Source organism: Oryx dammah, unplaced genomic scaffold (genome assembly GCF_014754425.2).
Source record: "Oryx dammah isolate SB20612 unplaced genomic scaffold, SCBI_Odam_1.1 HiC_scaffold_2, whole genome shotgun sequence".
In the NCBI taxonomy this organism is placed as follows: domain Eukaryota; kingdom Metazoa; phylum Chordata; class Mammalia; order Artiodactyla; family Bovidae; genus Oryx; species Oryx dammah.
Window position 1 is genome coordinate 24427370 of NW_024070186.1, and position 14026 is coordinate 24441395.

General features: G+C 36.9%; 1 protein-coding gene and 1 long non-coding RNA gene across 3 annotated transcripts in view; one reads left to right on the forward strand and one right to left on the reverse strand.

Moving 5' to 3' along the window:
- STAG1 (stromal antigen 1) overlaps positions 1–14026 on the reverse strand; it is a 460953-nt gene that overhangs the window by 25519 nt on the left and 421408 nt on the right. The window lies entirely within an intron of this gene.
- On the forward strand, positions 10197–12641 carry LOC120857638. The gene is made up of 2 exons (XR_005719710.1): positions 10197–11217; positions 11619–12641. It is a non-coding gene; the product is annotated as an uncharacterized LOC120857638 (long non-coding RNA).

Genomic DNA, 14026 nt, shown 5'->3' on the forward strand with positions numbered 1-14026 from the left:
TCTCAGCATTCTGCAAAATGTCAAGGCAAAGAGATTACTTTAAGATAGTGTCCATGTTCTCAAAGAGTTAATATTTTAGCGGGGAGTTAGACCAATCATAGAGTAATTAATTGTTTGATTTTCTGGTATCAACTCTAATTGTAGCAGACAGACATGGCTGAGTTGGAGACAGCTTCATAGAAAGACGAGCTTTAATCCAAGATCGGATAGGTGAATAGGTTTTAATCAGATGGCCATATTACAACATTCAATATGAAACACTGGAAAACTATAAAAGGAAATTTAAATTTATCAAGTCCCTATAAAGTGCCAGGCACTGGTAAGAGGGCTGTTGTATAATTTAATATTTATATTGATTATAAGAAGTAGTTATTATTAGCAAAGATTGAAAGTAGGACTGTCTGATATCAGAGCTCATATTCTTTTCACTGATTAATAACCAAGATACATGCAGATAACTCAGTATTATATTGATATTTAAAATAGTAATGAAGAATAATTAAATGAGCATAGGCTGGTATAGAAATAACTTTTAAAAAGTACTCTATGAAACTAAGATTCTTTAAGTTTTTCTATTTTGCATAGTTGACAGTACTTATTCCTTTTTGGAATCTTCACATCCCAAATAATGATAGTTCAAAAATTACATATATTTCCTTTTGCTAAAATGAGTGCAGTATTTTGAAGGAATAAGACCCTCTTGTGCAGACTAGTAAAAAGGACACTGTCTCCAGAAACTTTAATGTTCCTGTAGATTAACATCCAACAATCAAACCTCAACATTCCTTGATCTTCTTTAATTTCAAAGACTCATAAAGCATCAGAGGAAAGAGACAAGAGACTAGGCAGTCACAAAAGAATTTAAGGAGTCCTTACATTGCAAAGCTTAACCCAGAGTCAAGAGCAGTCACAGCAGGGTTGCTAAAAAGAGTTCTGAACAACTAAAAATTATCTACTTATAAGGAAAGGTGTTCCAGAGGGCACAGAACGTTCAAAAGCCTGGAGGTGCTTTTGAGAGACTACTGTTAATTTATTGCAGTTGGGGTGCAAATGGGAGGAGAATGGTGAGAGAAAACAAGAGAAAGAGGACCCATTTCCATTTAAATGGAATACAATTTAAAATGCCATGTTATGTATAATATCATGTATGAAACGAATCGCCAGTCCAGGTTCGATGCATGATACAGGATGCCTGGGGCTGGTGCACTGGGACAACCCAGAGAGATGGTACGGGGAGGGTGGTGGGAGGCGGGGTTCAGGATGGGGAACATGTGTATACCTGTGGCAGATTCATGTTGATGTATGGCAAAACCAATACAATATTGTAAATTAATTAACCTCCAATTAAAATAAATTTATATTAAAAAAATAAAATGCCATGTTAAATTATTTGGCTATTATCCTGTCAGCAATAAGGAGCTAATAAGTAAGGATTTTTATCATGAGGTTGCTAAAAATTTATGCTAAGGAATCATACTCTTAACAAAAAGGGAGAAAGATGTAAAATAGCAAATAAAATCTTAATAGTATTAATAAATACACTCTTCTCTTGAGGGTTTATTACGTACCAAATGCTGTGTTCTAAGGGGCATGGTGAAGAGCAGGGAAGCTGGCATGCTGCAGTTCATGGAGTTTTATAGAGTCGAACTGAGCAACTGAATGGACGACGATGAACAGGCATAAATTTAAGTCTCATAATCACCCTATGAAGTAAGTGATTAATATGCCTATATTACAGAAGAGGAAACTGAGGTTCAGAGCATCTATACATTTTAAGTGATAGAGTAAGGATCCATACCTAGTGCCATCTGACTCTAAAGCTTATGCTTCAAACAATCATCCTACCGTTCATCATATATTAACAGATGCCATAGAATATTGGGCCTAAAAATAAAATGTTGTCAGTAAAGATGTTAACACAGTGTAGAGAAATTAAAGCAGCAGAATTGATCGAATTTAGGCACTAACAGTGGTTACATATGGATGTGAGAGTTGGACTGTGAAGAAAGCTGAACGCCGAAGAATTGATGCTTTTGAACTGTGGTGTTGGAGAAGACTCTTGAGAGTCCCTTGGAGACTAACCAGTGTATTCTAAAGGAGATCAGCCCTGGATGTTCTTTGGAAGGAATGATGCTAAAGCTGAAATTCCAGTACTTTGGCCACCTCATGCGAAGAGTTGACTCATTGGAAAAGACTCTGATACTGGGAGGGATTGGGGGCAGGAGGAGAACGGGACGACAGAAGATGAGATGACTGGATGGCATCACCGACTCGATGGACATGAGTCTGAGTGAACTCCAGGAGTTGGTGATGGAAGGGAGGCCTGGCGTGCTGCGATTAATGGGGTCGCAAAGAGTCAGACACAACTGAGTGACTGAACTGAACTGAACTGAGGAGCTAACAGGAACAGAGACGTTGCTGTGACTCCTAATTTCTAGGTAGTTGCCTACAGAATAGATTATGGTATACGTCACCAAGATAGTTAATACAGGAACAAATGCTAAGGTAATAAGTTTGGCTTTAGGGATGCTGATCTGCAAATGCTGAAAGATATCGTTAGGTAGTGAGAATAGGAAAAAGAGGTCCAAAATGGCGGTGGCAAAAAGACAAGGAAGGGAAAAGTCTGCGAAAATAGAACAATCGAAGGAGTGAGGACCTTAGGTAAAACAAAGGGCCCTCCTGGCTAGCCCAATTTACATAGGGCAGGCTCAGGGGGAGCAAAGAAAACATAAAGAGAGGAGCCAAAAAGGGGACTCTGAAGAGTCTTCTCCAACACTGGTTTTTCCAGTGGTCATGTATGGATGTGAGAGTTGGACTATCAAGAAAGCTGAGTGCCGAAGAACTGATGCTTTTCTTTTCCCGTATTTTGGATTGGACCGCCCTCACACCTCGAGGATGTATTTTCCTTTGCTTGCCAATAAAACTGAGCTATAACACCAGTCCATCCATCACTTCAAGTTTTTGCTGCGACTGAGGAAATTACATGGGGAATGCTTAAAATTCTCCAAGCCAGACTTCAGCAATATGTGAACTGTGAATTTCCAGATATTCAAGCTGGTTTTTAGAAAAGGCAGAGGAACCAGAGATCAAATTGCCAAAACCCGCTGGATCACTGAAAAAGCAAGAGAGTTCCAGAAAAACATCTATTTCTGCGTTATTGACTACACCAAAGCCTTTGACTTGTGGATCACAATAAACTGTGGAAAATTCTGAGAGATGGGCATACTAGAACACCTGACCTGCCTCTTGAGAAACCTATATGCAGGTCAGGAAGCAACAGTTAGAACTGGACATGCAACAACAGACTGGATCCAAAGAGGAAAAGGGGTACATCAAGGCTGTATATTGTCACCCTGCTTATTTAACTTATATGCAGAGTACATCATGAGAAACGCTGGGCTGGAGGAAGCACAAGCTAGAATCAAGATTGCTGGGAGAAACATCAATAACCTCAGATATGCAGATGACACCACCCTATGGCAGAAAGTGAAGAAGAACTACAGAGCTTCTTGATGAAAGTGAAAGAGGAGAGTGAAAAAGTTGGCTTAAAACTCAACATTCAGAAAACTAAGATCATGGCATCCGGTCCCATCACTTCATGGCAAATAGATGGGGAAACAGTGGAAACAGTGGCTGATTTTATTTTTGGGGGCTTCAAAATCACTGCAGATGGTGACTGCAGCCATGAAATGAAAAGACGCTTACTCCCTGGAAGGAAAGCTATGACCAACCTAGACAGCATATTAAAAAGCAGAGACATCACTTTGTCAACAAAGGTCAAGGCTGGTCAAGGCTATGGTTTTTCCAGTGGTCATGTATGGATGTGAGAGTTGGACTATAAAGAAAGCTGAGTGCCGAAGAACTGATGCTTTTGAACTGTGGTGTTGGAGAAGACTCTTGAGAGTCCCTTGGACTGCAAAGAGATCCAACCAGTCCATTCTAAAGGAGATCAGTCCTGGGTGTTCATTGGTAGGACTGATGTTGAAGCTGAAACTCCAATACTTTGGCCACCTCATGGGAAAAGCTGACTCATTTGAAAAGACCCTGATGCTGGGAACGATTGAGCGCAGGAGGGGAAGGGGACGACAGATGGTTGGATGGCATCACCGACTCAATGGACAAGGGTTTGGGTGGACTCTGGGAGTTGGTGATGGACAGGGAGGCCTGGCGTGCTGCGATTCATGGGGTTGTAAAGCGTCACACACGACTGAGCGACTGAACTGAACTGTAACACTGGTCCACCCACTGCTTCTAATTTTTGTTGCGGTGAGACAGAACTGAGGAAATTACCCACTCCCCCCAGCAATATCCTACTAAAGATGTCTAATAGTCAGCTGGATGAGTTCAAAGTCCACAGTAAAGACTCTGAGCAAGAAAAGATTTGGGAATCTTCAGCATTTAGAAACTCAAAGTATAGATGAGACCATTAAAATAAGAATATGTAAATAGGGTGACAAAAGTACCCTGGGGAACACCAAAACTTAACAGATGGATAATAAAGAAAAGCATATGAAGAAATCTAAGAAATAGTCTGAGAAGTAGGAACAAAATCAGAATATGGCATCCGAGAGGTAAGAAAAGGAAACATTTAAAAATGAGTAAAATTGAGACCTTGTTGGTGGTCCAGTGCTTAAGAATTCACCTTGAGCACTGTACCTTAAATAAACCACTGCAGGGGATGTGGATTTGATACCTGGTCAGGGAACTTGGATCCCATACACTGCAGGGAAACTAAGCCTCGCACCACAACTACAGACAAGCCTGAGCACCACAACAAAAGATCCTGTGTGCTGGACTGAAGATCCCCCATACTGCAATGAAGATCCCACCTGCTGCAACTAATACCCGACACAGCTAAAAAATAAACAAATAAATAAAAATATTAAACAACAATAATGAATAGAATAGTTTAATGATGACAAATGTCATCAAGAGAAAAGAAAAGGACTTGAAAGGATTGCAAGAATAAAGCAACAATGTTATGAGTGACCTTGGGGAGAACACTTTCAAAGGGATTGTTGTTTAGTTGCTAAGTTGTGTTCAACTCTTTTGTGACTCTGTGGACTGCAGCACACCAGACTCCTCTCTCCATGGGATTTCCCAGGCGAGAATACTGGAGTGGGTTGCCATTTCCTTTCCCAGGGGATCTTCTGACCAAGGAATCAAACCCGTTTCTCCTGCATTTACCACTGAGCCACCAGCAAAGCTCTTCAAAAGAACTTTGTTGTTGTTGTTCAGTTGCTAAGTGGTGTGACTCTTTGTGACCCTATGGACTGCAGCACGTGAGGCTTCACTGTCCTTCACTATCTCCTGGAGTTTGCTCAAATTCATGCCCACTGAGTCGGTGATGCTATCTAACCATCACTTGTCGTCCCCTTCTCCTCCTGCCCTCAATCTTTCCCAGCATCAGGTTCTTTTCCAATGAGTAGGCAGGCTCTTTGCATCAGGGGGCCAAAGTACTGGAGCTTCAGCTTTACCATCAGTCCTTCCAATCAACACCCAGGACTGATCTCCTTTAGGATGGACTGGTTGGATCTCCTTGCAGTCCAAGGGACTCTCAAGAGTCTTCTCCAGCATTACAATTCGAAGGGATCAATTCTTCCCAGGTGGCACGAGAAGTAAAGAATTTGCCTGCCAATCCAGGAGTCACAAGAGATACAGGTTCTCTCCATTCAGGAAGATCCCCTGGAGTAGGAAATGGTAACCCACTCCATTATTCTTGCTTGGAAAATCCCATGGATAGAGAAGCTTGGCGAGCTACAGTCCACGGGCTCACAAAGAGTTGGACATGATCGAGCACACACACACATTCAAAGGAATTAAAAGGGCTTAAAACTGCAATGGTAGAAAGGATAAGAAAGCAAGCAACTCTTTCAAAAAAGTCTGACTGTAAAGAGTGAGAGAAAACTAGGAAAGCTACTGGAGAGGTCTTTGGGGGCGTCTTTGTTGTCCTCTTCATTAGAAAAGATTTGAAAATGTTTTTTGAATAAATAACTGAAAGAAAAACTAAATGCAGGCCATGCTATGAACTAGTTTAGACCTTAGAGAAACTGTATCTCAGGACTACAGATTTTAAAAATCTATAAACTAAAGGGTTGAAATATGTATTCTCTGAGGTTCTATGGCATTCTGTGAATCTGCTGAATTAATCTAGGCACTCAAATGAGAACATACAGGTGCTAACTGGTAAACCTAGTATTCAAAGGATGAATGCTCACTCTTCCTGCTGGTACCTAGAACAGTGTTTAGCACATGGGCAGATGTTTAGTAAATACTTGCTGAATGATATCCAAGTATACATAATACAGATGATAGCACAATCCAAGGGAAAAATAAATGTGTTCATTTTACTGCACAATAAATATAGTTAAAAATGATGCCAGGAGGCATTAATGCTCCTTTATTCCCTTAAATTTCATGGTTACTGTGCAGTTTGAAGCCGTCTAGGGAATCAGCCATTGCTGGAGTTGGAGACAAAAGATTCCTTTAAAGGTCAATCATAAAGCAGATGTGCCTTATATAAAATGATTACTTGCCAATCCATCTGAGAAGTTGTAAATTTAACATCACAACTAGGTAAGCAACCTACTGATTGCTTACTAATCAGCAGTAGCATTTTAAGAATGTAGAAATGGAAAGCAACTAAGGAAATAGCTTTTTTAGCAGTAAGTTTAGCACAGATTTGGATAGAACTTCAATATTCAGTGCTCAAGAAAGTTAACTTAATTGTAATCAGTTAGAACCCACTGAGAGAAGTTTAAGTACCAACAATTTTAGGTAAACAGGCACGGATACTGTATATTGAACAGAAGTAGCTAATCTCAAATAGTAAATTACTCTGAACAGCTGAGAACAAAATTTTAGTTCTTTTGGATTTCAGAATACTGTGCTTTATTTATTCATCCTATAATTTTCCTACAAACCTCATTATGCTAGCATCTCACACTACATAAAGTTAACATCTGTTAGCAGTTACTGTGTACTAGGCACTAATCTAAGCTTCTCACATATTAATTCAACTGTGACGGGTATAGATATTATCACTTCGATTCTACAAATGAAGAAACGGGCTCAGAAATGTTAAATGCAGACCCAAAGCAGTAAATTAACCAGAACAGTTTGCCTCCAGAGTCTATAGTCTTAACCACTTTGCTATAGTGACTTTCTATAATGCAGGAAAATTAATATACTGAAGAAACAGGCAGCATTATGGAGATAAGAAATATGAAACAGATTACTCAAATATATAAACAAAAACACAGGTCAACCCAAAAGACACTGAAAAAGAACAACACATGAGCTAACTTATCTGTAATAGACTGTAATTTTAAGTGACTAAAATTTTTAGGGAGTGCCTCTAACACTCTGAACATGATAGGATTTCTATTTAAATTCTTTCTAGCCAGAGTACTTGCTTTATAGTGTTAAAAACTGAAAGCAGAGTTAGAACAGTAATCTCTTCTCTCAGTCCATATAAAAGAATGTAGACTAAGAATACAGTGCTTCCTTTTAAATGCTTTTCCCTAGATGAAACCAGTATTTTCTCTTATTTTCAGAAAGCAGCTTGGGGTTAAGAGCACTCTTCCTAAAGTAGTTATGGAAAGGAATTCAAAAGAGTCAAGTGAGAAGATGACACTGAGACTTAAATTATAATATCTTAGCTATGTTCTTTTATATGCATTTTGCAGGTTGCTTCACTAAGAGAAGCTTTTGCTTCCCTGTAGATTTAGTGAAGCCAAGAATCAGAAGATTGAAACCCAATATGCTCAAACGTGAAAGGGCTAAAAGAGCTTCAGTTTTTCAGTGATCTATTGTTAAAAATAAAAGAAATCTCTTTTAATGAACATGATGTTTTGAAAATATACCCTAGTCAGCAAATTCTCAACAAATAAGAGCCCCAAATAAGGCCAGCACAATTAAGATGGTGAATTTATCATATAAACTATATTAGAAGTTTTCTCAAAGGTACAAAGGCTCAAACTTGACTTACCCTAACATCTTGGGAAGAAAAATGCAGATTGTCCTTAAAGAGCCAAGTATCTCAACATGATTACAGTCAGTGAGGAAACATAAGGGTTTAATTCCTAAACACACAAAACATGAAGATCTTGACAGATTTTTTTGTTGTTGTTGTCATACCACAGGGCATGTGGGATCTTAATTCCCTGACCATGGATCAAACCTGCACCCCCTGAATTGGGAGGCAAAGTCATCCACTGAACTCCCTGGAAGACCCAAACAGGCAGATTTAAATGGGTGATTTCCTTTCATTTTTGCATCATGATTTTATGTGTCCAGAGGAAGACTACATTTGGTTGTCCTTTTATCCACAACTATGAAATAGGAGTTAGATAATCACAGAAACTGAAGCCATGGAAAAACTAGCAATAAATATCTAAAACTAGTTCAACATTATCTGACAATTGTACTTTTTCAGAGTGTGCAGAAGTAAAATATGGGAAGTTGTGAAATAAGGACCTAGATCAGGCCAAAGATCTTAGAATATGAGAATAAAGCCTGTTAATAATTTAGTGAAACATTTTTTGTGATTAAAAAATGGGGCACAAAACTAAGCTAGTTAAAATCAAGACCAAGGGGTTACTCTACTAGGCCATGTACTGGCAAACCTTTTGGGTAAAGGGTCAGATAGTAAATATTTAAGGTTTGTGGGTCATAATGTCTCTGCTACAAGTCTGCCTTTGGAACAAGAAAGCAGCACATAAATGAATGAGCATTCTTGTGTTTCACTAAAACGTTCCTTACAAAAACAGGTGTCTAGTCAGATTTGCCCCATGGGCTATATACTTTGTCTAGTTTGTATTGGGCTACAAAGCTCTTTGGACGAATAAACTGCATTATACTTTTACGTACTTAGCATTATTACTAACATAAGGTTCATTAAATTATTTTTCAGCTCAACTTAACTTATTATCAATAGTAAATATGAAAGAAACATATTTAGATAATTCATTCACTTGGGACACATCAGTGGGCAAGAGACAAAAGCCTCACCACTGCTACAGGGTAAACCCTATGGAATATCTTTGAAACTGCTTTCATTCACGAGTAACTGCTACTAGCTTCTCTTCTGAAGATAAGGAGAGTGTGCCACTTTTGTGAATATGCAGTAAAATACTGGATTTTAAAACCCCAAATGTAATACCTAGTTTTCAGTGTTGCTTTTCTTGGTGATCTGAATCCCCACCTGCTGACTCCTGCCATTGCCTCAAGGGTAATCCACTTGATCTACAAACCCGTAAGCTGCCTACTGTAGTTCTAAAACATCTTCTGATTTCTCTTTTCTGTGGTGTACAAAGACGGAGAAAGCTAAAGGAGGAGTCAGAGGGACAGGGGGAAAGTAGTGACTGTTAGGAGCAAAGCAAGAGATGTGAATTCTCAAATTTTTCAAAATACAGATGGAGGACAAAATCCACCATGCTATATTCCAAACCTACACTAGACACTGAACATGTTTATGTACTTCCATAACTTTATGTAACAGTTCATTTAGCCTTAATTTTTGGTTTTGGCAGGGGAGAAGATTAGGAAAGCACAGGCTAGGACTGCAATTTAATGTTATCAAAGCAACAGTTATTGCTGACTAAAACATTTCTTTTAATTTAATCTTCCCAACAACCCTATCCAGCAATGAATATCACTTATTAGGAAACTAAAGTTCAAATATGAAGTAATTTGTGTACCTTTGTTGCAGGTGGTAAGAAATGGAGCCAAACTTCAAACTCAATATTTAACTCCAAAGGTCATGTTTCAACACAAAAAATGCTGGAAAGATATTATTTATTTATAAACTGAAAGTTTCTTATATATATATAAATTGGGTCAGCAAGAAGAAATCATTTAAACAAATACCTAGTAATTACAGAATGGCCACTGGAAAAAACATTTTCAAAATAAAAAACATACTGCAGAAAGGAAAAGTGATTATTTTATCACTCAGGGAATATTAAATAATATAAAATACCTACATTCTTTTATTCAAATAAATGGCCTGACAGGAAAGTAAACTTCCTTTAGTATTAATTTTGGTGAGAAAAATCTCCAATTTCTGTACTGAAAAGTGGGAAGTGTTATGCTTTTTTAAAATATTATTTTAAAAAAATATCTGGCCACACCACACAGCATTAAATATTGTTAACATTGCTTTCAGCTTCTAATAAACTCAGTTAAAACACATTTTTACATTATAATAATGGTTATTTAGAATAGATCTTAGTCCTGGCTCACTGCTTAGACCCTGAGGTATTAAATAAATTAGGAGTTATGAGTATTTATAAAGTGGTACTTTAAAGACCACTGTCCCTGTGCAAGTAAAAACAGCATCCAAATGGACAGGCTAGTGAATTTGAGGAAGTCTTATGCTGTCCTTCAAGGGGTGGGAAGGCATTCCTTACCGGAAAGCAAGCTCCAAAAAGTAGAGGCCCAAGAACAGGGTTGCAAACACAGCATGGAATTCTTAATAAGATGTTGGAATCATGAATTGTACATGCCCCTCTAAGTTGAACATATTTACTTATGATTTCCAGAAATTTTTAGAATGTTAGAGTCGGATAAAATTTTGGACAAGTTGAGAGTTTAGTATAAACAGCCATCTACTTATGTATTCCAGATTAAAAAAAAAAAACACCAACCCTCGAGGAGCTGAAAAAGAAATGAATATAAAACAAGTCCTGGATCTTTCCCTCCTAACTTTCCTAGACCAGCCAATCAGGCACTTGAGACTGGACACACTATTAATAGAAACAAAGCTATCAAAAAATCACTCTGAAGTCATGGACCAGTCAAAAGGAAAGGCTTAAAACTAAAACCAAGTAGATAGTTATTGAGGATAGACTTCTCAAGAAATAAGAAGGTAGGGGAGGGGAGATCTAGAAAAGAATGAAGCAAAATGGTTGTATACTTTATTCCTAGAGGGATAGCTACTGTTGCCAGCTGTTGGCCTCATTCCCTTCCCCTTCAAAGCAGTAAACTCTGCAGACTGAGGTGTATTATCTGTATTTTGTTATTATAAGAGTTTTGGGGCAAGGACCTAAGTGAGCTATCTCTTTCTTATTCACAGATATTACTACTCTACAGGACTTGGAAGGGGAGAGGAAGAGGTCTAGAAAGAAGACTGTGGATTTTTATACACAAGGTTGAACATTTCTCCTCATGAGCCTTAGCCACCATCAGTCCCATCTTTACCCTAACTATTTGGAGGTAAACAAGTTGAAACTTGCAGAGGAGAACCTTCAGTCAAGAGTGTAACGGAGGAATAAATTTCATAATAAGTATGCTATACTTCTCAGTAATAATTTGACTTGTAGCTCCCTGAGGGATGTAGATTTTCTTTAATTTCAAGACTTAAGGATAAAGCCTGGGTCCAGAATACAGGGATGTTTCCCCCAGGCTATTCCTACTGCTGTCGAGAATAGAAACATGCAGGATAAGGCAGAGAGCACCACAAATTTAAGGTTACAGACAGTAGGACAGCTCTTCTCAGGAGGAAAAAAAAAACTGAGGATAAATTCTAGATCCCCAGGCCAAAAAGGCAATAGGGACATTAGTTCAGCCCTAACTCTTATTTACCTGTCTCTTTAAATGTCTCTGTATATGTCCAGAAGGAGCTGAAGGAAGAAGTGTGTTTTCTGCTACAGAGAAGAGAAACTGAAGGCTGCTTCTACAGGACCAGCACTAGGGGGCACCCGAGCAAAGTATACTGAGCATGACCTGTGAGTTTGCTAAAGAGCTTCAACTCTGGAAATTAGGGGAACAGAGGAAATACCCATCGGTGAAATCCAGTGGACTTCCATTTTAAATAAAGATCTAATCCTGTTCTTGACACAGTCTTCTCAAATACTTCACTTTATAGAATACTGTTCACTGTTAAGTTATAATTTGAATTTAAACTTCAAATATAACTACCATTCATAATCCCCCAAATGACAGTGTTCATGACAAAAGAGAAAGAAGAAAAGTAAATTTTAGAAAGTGCTCGCTAAAGAGCAATTTGGTAATGTGTATTAACCCTTAAAAGTATGTACAATCTTTGACCAAGCAATTCCAAGAATGTAAGATGAAAAAATGCAAAACACAGAACAAGCTTTTGCACCAGAATGTCCATCATAGAATTTTATTACTTAAAATGTGTAAACAATCTAAATATCCAAGAGAGCAGTAAAATAAATTATAAGCTACACTATGTACTATCATGCATATGTTAAAATATTATCTATAAACATTAAATACATGAATATATGTTATGTTAACTGAAGAGACACAAAATTATAAACACATCATTATCTTAATAAGACTGAAAAGTTATGTAAGAAAAAGTACTGAAAGAAAATACATCAAAATATTAACAGGTAGTAAGATTTGGAAATTTCATTTTATGTATATAGTTTTTATAATGAACATGTAACTAAGAAAGCTCAAATTTATGAAAACCATTCTACTTATATTTTATACCAAAACCAAACATGCATAATTTATTAATTAAAAATATGAGTGACCTTTTCAGAGGTATAAATGAATTTCTATAAATATAACAAAAATGAGCAGAGAAAAACAGCAGTCAGGTGGCCGGTTCCTCACTAAATAAATGGCTCATTCTATATTAACAGTTATTCAACAATAAAAAACCAAAATTAATTCATGTAGTAAGACTTTCATGTTACCTCTACAAAATCAATATTACAAATGTTAAATATATAGACCCAAAGGGTTTGCTGTATTACATTTAAATTTCAGGAAACAAATTAAAGGGGGAAAAAAAGGACAGAGAATTTCAGGTGCATCACTAGCAAAGTTTTCCATATACTTTAAGCCACTGACGTTACAAACTGAGCCATTTAGAAATCATGGTAACTTCTCATTTAAATGCCTTGAGGGATACAGAATGACCCCAGAAAACTGCCATGTGTCATACTTTTTCAATATACAACTGACAAATGATATTGTTCAGTGAGGAATCAACCAATGTGTCCTTAGAAAATTTACTTTAAAAAAACCAACTACAACAAAACTCCATAAAAAGTAGTTGTATCAAAAGCTTAATAATACAACATTTTAAGGAGTAGTAACAGAAACAAAGTATGTTGAGATTCAGAGACTTGCACTGTAAGTGTGATTTTAGACAACTATCAATTTTTGTTAAGTATTAGGCTCCTTTTCTGTAAAAATGGGATTATAATATCCATTCTATAGGATTATTAAGCAGATTTAATTAAATTAGAACATTTATATTAAAACGATTAATAACACATAAAATATAAACAAGGTAAAAATAACAGTGTCCCCTTATAGGTTTCATCAAATTATTTTCAAATTCCTTTATAGCTTTAATATTACATTTATAAACAACAGAAAAATGCTGTAACAACAAGTAAGATACAGAACATACTACGTACTTTTTTAGCATTCATCTAAGTCCAACAACTCAGTGAGTTATTTGTGATAAACCAAAACTTAAGATTAGAAGATGGAGAATCAAAAAATTTTCATAGTAGTAGTTTTTAAAAATTATCTTTTAAGATATTAACATTCACTTTAAATATCAGCAACAAAAAAAATCCCTCAAAAAGTATCAAAAGGTATAAATGGAAAAATAAATTTCTCTCCTTATGCCTGCCCCCAAAGAATTTCTACTTCCCAGAGGTAATTGCTGTTAAGATTCTTGTATATTTATCCAAACATCTTTGGTATAGCAGTTTTTAACTTTATCATAGGTTGTAGAATTCTAGAGCTAGAAAAGACTGGCAACACACAACTATAAACTTCATAACAAAGTAACCTGAGACACAGGTAAGTGATTTTTCAGTTGTTACTAGAATATGGAAAGCCCTTTACAACTGATAAAATGCTTTGATATAAGTGATTTATTTTAAAATTATTTAAGTGACTTGACTCAAGGTTATTTTCATAACTTAATGATGTGGCCGAGTCTATACTTAGGAATTTGATATCTTATCAAGTGGGATGTTACTAATACAGATTCATGTATACAAAGTTTATGTATGTGACTCAT